The sequence below is a fragment of the Triticum dicoccoides genome, chromosome 3B (genome assembly GCF_002162155.2).
Source record: "Triticum dicoccoides isolate Atlit2015 ecotype Zavitan chromosome 3B, WEW_v2.0, whole genome shotgun sequence".
Taxonomy (NCBI): Eukaryota; Viridiplantae; Streptophyta; class Magnoliopsida; order Poales; family Poaceae; genus Triticum; species Triticum dicoccoides.
The window spans coordinates 12,692,706-12,700,198 of record NC_041385.1 but is presented as its reverse complement, the minus strand read 5'-3'; positions in this window follow the sequence as shown (position 1 = coordinate 12,700,198).

Sequence of the window (7,493 nt, the reverse complement as noted above, 5' to 3'; positions counted from 1 at the left end):
TTTATTTTCAATTCCATTTTTTTGTTTGCTGGTATTTCACGATACTACAAATTGTACACGTTATGCATATATATAAATAAATTTTCTCGTATGTAGAACCGCATATATATTTGGATCACTATTCTAATCCCAGGATTAGAATAATTATTTGGATCACGGCGCGCCTATACAGGGCCTGACGAGGTGTTTCCGAACTTCGAAAAACGCAAAACAGGAAACCTGGCCGGCCCATCAGACCCCTCCGACCGGTTTCATCCCCACGCCACGAACTTCATCCCCACCCCCACCAAGCAACCGGAGCCACCACCGCGCCCGCATGCCCGCCGGCCGCCGGCCGCCGGCCGCCGGAGAAACCGCCTCCTCTCCCGGGCGCTCGTGGGTCGCCAGCCACGGGGCGCTCCAATCCCACCAGCGCGGTCGTCGACCACGGCCCCAGTCGCCGGATCCTGCTGCTGCAGTCGGGGCCCCCTCCACCGGTTCCTTCCGCTGCAGCTGACCTCTCCTTCGTGCTTCTTCCCCCCACTGCCGCAGCCAACACCACGTCCAACCGCCGCCGCGACATTGACGGGAGGTCGGAGATATCTACTGCAGTGGTGGAGACGGGGGATGGGGGAGGGAGGAGCACGGTCCACGGCGGAGGTCCGTCACGGTGACAGGGAAGAAGGCTGGCGGCAGGATCCGTCACGGCGGAGGTCCATCATGCGTCGCTCTGTTTTTTCTTAGCGGCAGCGAGGCTCTCCCTGCCACCACGCAGCCTCCTCCCAGTGGGGCCCAACCGCGGCAGCAGTCAACACGTTCACCCCTGCCACCTCCGGCCGTTCAACTACACAGCCCCAGGACGTTCGCCGCCTCAGCCACCCGGTTCCCACTACTGCAGCGCCCGGACGAGGCCCATGTCCTTCTTCCAGGCTCATACTTTTGATTTCAGACTGTCCATCGTTATGCACCCAATTTATTCAGAGAGATGGTCAGTGATGCTTGCCATGCTATGCTACTATAGGTTAGGCAAGGCAAACTGTGATGAAACACACTCACGTAGGTATTTGGTTCTGGAAATTGGTCTGAGTTTGGCATAGACTGCTGCTTCATTCAGTACTCCATACTCATGAAGTAATTGTTTTTTCATTGAGAGGCTCATGAAGTAATTATTGTTCTCACAGATCACACCTAATTGGCACCTCGGTGATCTCAGGGTCCAAGTTCGGCAAGTATTTCAGTCCAGGAAGATTTGGTATACATAAATTTTGCACGGGTTAGTTGTGGATGGATCATTTGTCTATCAGATTTGGAATTGATACTTTGCTCATGTATATATGTGAATGAACCTTCTCTGTATCACTTAATCTAGTGCAAGCAGCACCATTTAAAAGTAGGTTGCGGCCTTTCCCCCATCTCAACTTTTTTTACTTGCAACTATGGAATTTGGTCGTGGCTAGCAGCAAGAAAAAGAAGAGACAGGTTTGCTGGAGCCTGCTATGCGACGAGCAGAACAATGCATGAGACAGGTTAGCTGGAGCCTGCAGGCTGCAGGCATGGTCACCGAGCTGCTAATACTTTGGGGTGGCTCGTAATGTACTTGGCCGAATGGTACTACTGCTACAAACATGTGTATTATTTTTGGTAGCTCGCTTTTATATTTGTGTGCTAAAACTTTTGTCCGCTTCTTTCTGACTACTCCTACTTGAGAGTTAATCCAACTTGAACCCAAAACTGAACTTGAACCTGAACCTGAACTTCTCTAACTGAGGCTGCTCCGTCCACTTGCTAGCTTCATATGCATAAGTAGAGACCAGCTACACGGAGAAGAAAAGACAAGGGATAAATCGTGTAGTGTTGGTTACTCCCTCCGTTCCATAATGTAAGACATTTTTTGACACTATTAATGTCAAAAAACGTCTTACATTATGGGACGGAGGGAGTAGGAGATAAAACAGAGAGATAAAGACTAAAAGGAGTGGTGTAAAAACATGCACAACTTCTGTATAAAAAATTACTATTTGTTTGGAAAGTGCATACATTGTACTCTATGGTTTGCCCGTTCTTGCATGTCCTTTCGTTATTGCATGCTGACCGTTGAGAATTTGAGATCATGATTCAACTGTCACTTCATAGTGCTAGTGCTACTTGGATTCTATAAGAACAGTGCGCAACATAAACTTTTTGTTGTTGAGTGATGTTTGCTGATTTTACGGAGTTACTACAAAACCCAACTAGTCACACACGCACGCACGCGCACACAAAGTTTAAAAAAAAAACTTCCCATGCTCAACGACCCAACCGTTGTTGAGCGATCCACACATTTAGGAAAAATAGGTTTAAGATGACATTTAATTTTAGAATTGTTCGCTTGGAGACTAGAAATAGGAAATTTGAAAAATTAGAACACTACTAAAAATGAAAATTAGTTGAAGTTCATGTGTGAAAAGCATGGAAGGTCAAACACACTAAAAACGTCGACTAAAAACTTTTATCAACAATTAACATAGAAAGTAAAAATACACTAGTGAAGTTCGAATGAGAAGCACAAATGAAGTCCACACTTACACTCCATCAACGTTTGCATAAAAAAAGTGGAATTTTTACAGACAAACAAGAATCACCAAAGAAGAAAACAAGCATCACCTAGAACAGTGTAAACTGTTGAAGTTCAAATTTAGTAAATTAGAGAGTTCAAAGAAAGTGTTATGGGTGTACAAAATTTTCTCCCATGGATTTTCCCGTTACTGAAAAACGATAACAAAAAAATTCAAATAAATAACATATTTTCACGTTTGAAAAAACACAAGCAAGGTCAAATTAAAACAATAGAGCACTTTAGAAAAATAATGAAATAGATTTCCCCCTTTCTCACAAAAATCTGGAAGTTCAACTAAAAATAACGGAGCGGCTCGATGTCTAATATAAAAATATACATTTTTTGCTACTAAAAGAAATAAAACCAAGAAGTCCAAATTGAAAAGCTGGAGCATTTCGATGATTATAGAAAACTCAAATTTTGGTCGTTATGAAAGAACGGAAACAAGAAGTTCAAAATTAAATCACACAATAGTTCAATGTATAAAAAATAGAAATTCCGAATCTGGTGACGGGAACATCATAAGAAGGTCAAACAAAAATAACTCAGAAGTTCAAAAAGATAACATGGCACTTTCAAGTGGATATTTCAGCGTTTCTACATAGAAAACAAGAAGTTCAAATTCTAAAAATAGAGGAGTTCAAAAATCATCAAAAAAGATTTTCACCATTTCTAAATAAAAAAAAATCTAGAAGTTCATATTTAAATAACGAACCGGTTCAATACTTATTACAAAAACTAGAATATTCCCGTTATAAAAAGAAATAAACCAAGAAGTCCAGATTACAAAAATAGAGAAGTTTGCTATTTATAAAAACTCACATTTTCTTGGTACTAAAAGAAATAAAATCAAGAACTTCAATTTTTCACATTTCTAAAAAACACACAAAGAAGTTGAAATAAAAAAGTTAGAGCGGTTCGATGTCTATAAAAAACTCTTATTTTTTCCATTACTAAAGTGAAACACAGAGAAGTTCAAAGTAATAACGGCCAGAATGTTAGAATAAATCCGAGGCACTCCGTCGATCATCTGAGGATCAAGCAATCACACAAGCACGACACCGAGATTTGTTAACGAGGTTCACCGATATGGCTACATCCCCGGGGCCTGACTATGGGCGCTCCTCCCCATGACACCGCCACAATACCGCACCCGGTCGCCCTGGACACCGGCACATGCCGCCGGCTTCCCCTGCGTTCCGGTGCTATTATGTTGGCATAGGTTACATTGTGTGTCTACCCCCGCTATATATGAGAGGCCTAGGATACAAGTGTCCTACTAGGACACGACTCCATATCCTATGTAAACACAATACTATTCAGAGTCCAACTGTAACCTACCGTGTACACAATATTCGACACAACTCTAACAAACTCCACCTTGGCGAATATTCTCCACCACCTTGAATTCGTCAATGCGTCAAACTTCCATGTACATTGGACCTGAGTTTATCCCATGAGCACCGCTGCTACTCCAAAGACTCCATGTGACTCCACCTGCAACTTGTAGTCCCTTCTTTTCTTGACCACAGTCAACACTCGAGCAAAATTAAGTTCCTTGTCACTCTAGCTTGTGCTCCCAACTTCCAGAGTACCCGTCCAACGCCATCACACACCGATCACTGATCTGCGTGAAAGTGAACAACTCACATATTGGGTGTCACACATAAGAGTTACCTGAACTCAACATCACCGCTCCTTTCTTGACTGCCTGTCTGAAACTTGAAGGAATTTCACCGTTTCTTGTTGTCATCCCGAGTCAAATTCACAGTTGTCTCACCACATGTATGACCACCAAAGCCCTGGCCCGTCTCCATGCCCGTGCGTACCGCACGCCTCGCCGCTATTACCGCGTCGAGCCTCCGCTGCCCCGGTCGAGTCTCAAGGGTCGCGAACCCACACCACTCAACCCCCACTGCAGAGTACCACCGGTCATCACCGACCGATGACGAGCTTCACGCTTCCATCAGACCACTGGGCTCCAGTCCGAATTGCATGTCACTCACTTTTTCCCGCCTTGCTGAATAGACTTTGATTCCCTGGATCCTTTCATAGTAGCCCCTCAATCCAGCTCCACCTTCAACATGACTCCATGGTGGTTGTACTTGCCACCCCGCGCGTCGTCGACTTCAAGCTCTCATGTGCACCGTCTTGAATCAACCCCGCGCCATAGTCTTGTCGAAGCCACACAAGCCCTCGGGGCCTGCGCCACGTGTTTCCACGCCCCAGAAGTCGGTCACCATCAGCATCACGCTCCTACGTCGTCATCGTCGATCCCACCACCGTCTTCTGTACCAACCGACTCACGTCGATCCGTCAGACTGCCCAGTCCGACCCAGCCAAACTCGTTCGACTGTATGACACGCTCAAGGCTCTCGAATCGTCTTCCACGAAATTTCCATCCATCACCTGATAATTCCATCTTAGCTGACGTGACTTCCTGCAACGCCTTCAAGCATCTCTATTGCGCCAACAATTTTTTTTCACCTTTGTCTACCATAACCCAAGGTTTCCAGTCCAATCAACATCTCCACCTCAAACCTGGTACCCGTTGGCGCCATAGTCCTTTGTATAGCTGACCTTGCGAAAAAATATCCGAGCTTCCAACACGTGCTCAAGTACACAAGATGCATCAGTAGCAAATTCCTACCAAAAAACATTCTTGTACTCACGTGTATTAGCTCCCAGACTCAACTTCCAATGCTAGTAATTGCTTTGCCAAAACCTCTGCTTCCGATGGATGCCTATCACCACGATGGATTTGCTCTTCCCAATTGGACCGGTTGCCTCTCCGTGTCGTACACAGGACTCGGTCCTCTTCTTTTGGTCCAAAACAAAACTCATGTCTGCACCCACCCACGCGCCAGCCTGATTGGGCCTTCGTGGGGCTTCCACTCAGCTCAGCTCTCCGGATGGGCCTCCATCTGCTTGCGCTGGGTCTGCTGGCCTGCCCTGCTATGCGTTCCGTCAATCACCATCGATCTCGCCGAGACCGAATTGATTTCGAACACTATGCACGTTGCCTGCCTGCCTGCCGCTGCTGAACCGATCCGCCGCTGCATGTGTTGCCTCTCTGATCGCCTCAAGAAGATTACAACCGCTGATTCTGCTTCTTAGATCGCCGCAAGTCGATTCCCTAACGACTGCGATCACTCCCTGCAGAACTCCAACAATACCTTCCGGCTCCAATCAACGATCCACCTCCGTCCAACCTAGCTCTGATACCACTTGTTAGAATAAATCCGAGGCACTCCGTCGATCATCTGAGGATCAAGCAATCACACAAGCACGACGCCGAGATTTGTTAACGAGGTTCACCGATATGGCTACATCCCCGGGGCCTGACTATGGGCGCTCCTCCCCATGACACCGCCACAATACCGCACCCGGTCGCCCTGGACACCGGCACATGCCGCCGGCTTCCCCTGCGTTCCGGTGCTATTATGTTGGCATAGGTTACATTGTGTGTCTACCCCCGCTATATATGAGAGGCCTAGGATACAAGTGTCCTACTAGGACACGACTCCATATCCTATGTAACAATACTATTTAGAGTCCAACTGTAACCTACCGTGTACACAATATTCGACACAACTCTAACACAGAAGTTAACGTAGTGCATGGTGTGTGTTTCATATGAGAAAAAAGAGTAAAAAGGCGAAGTCTAAAATTTTTGTTGCAAGAAGGTCGGGTTCCTACAGAGAGAAGTTCAGGTTGTGTAACTCAGAAAGTTCAGGATTTTTCCCGTTACTAATAGAAATAAAACTACGAAGTACAAATTAAAAAATGGAGAAGTTCGATGATTATAGAAAACTCAGACTTTCCCCGTTATTAAAGAATCGAAACAAGAAGTCCAAAAATGAAATAACAAGAAGTTCAACTTTTAGAAATAGAGCATTTCAAAATTTCATAAAAAAATATTAATAAAAAACCAGGAAATCAATATTAAAAAGATAGAGAAGTCCGATGATTATAGAAAACTCAGATTTTCCTCGTTATTAAAGAATGAAACAAGAAGTTGAAAAATAAAATAAAAAGAAGTTCTACTATTAAAAATAGAGCGCTTCAAAATTCATAAAAAAAGATTAAGAAAATCAGATTAAAAATTCATAAAAAACTCAAATATTTTCACGTAACCGAGAGAAGATCAGGTTGATAACTGCGAGAAGTTCATGTACTACATGATGTGCATTTTGTATTAAAAAATAAAAAAGCAAAGGCTAAAAGTTTTTTTGTTATAAGTTCAAGTCCTTCATCGGAGAAAGTTAAAAAAATTATTGTGAGAGAGATTTGTACAAAAGTAATATCATTTGTGTAACACTGACGAATGGATGAGAGAATTACAAACGAAAATACGTCACAGAAGTTCAACTGAAAACAGCAGGAAGTTCAACTACTACAGTGGATGAGTTTCAGATGAAAAACTATTAAAATCGTCGCGGGTATGAAAAAATGATCAACACGGGAAAGTTGCATGTTCACAACAGCTTTCCACTGGTATATCACTCGTTGAATTCCGGGGAGTTGATGGAGAACTACGAGTAGTGGATGGAGATCTGCGAGCAAAAAAAAGCACGTCGAAAACAGAGTGAAGTTCAGGTAGACATGCTGAGAAGTTCAGGTTCTTCACGGGGTGCATTTTCGAAGAATCTGTTTCGCGATAGAGGCAGAACGAATGATCCTGCCGTTTTCGAAATTACTTGAAAACGGCTAGGAATCACAGAAAACCATCAACATGAAAAAGTTTCACATTTTCCGTAGCTTTTCAACGGTATATTGTTTGCCCAATTCCGATAAAGTTTGTAGAAATTATGGCGAAAATATGTTTTTCGCTATTTTTGAAACTGACTTAAAACCGTAAAGAATTGGGAGAAACAATACATACGAAAAAGTTTCGCATTTGTTCAAGCTTTCCAAC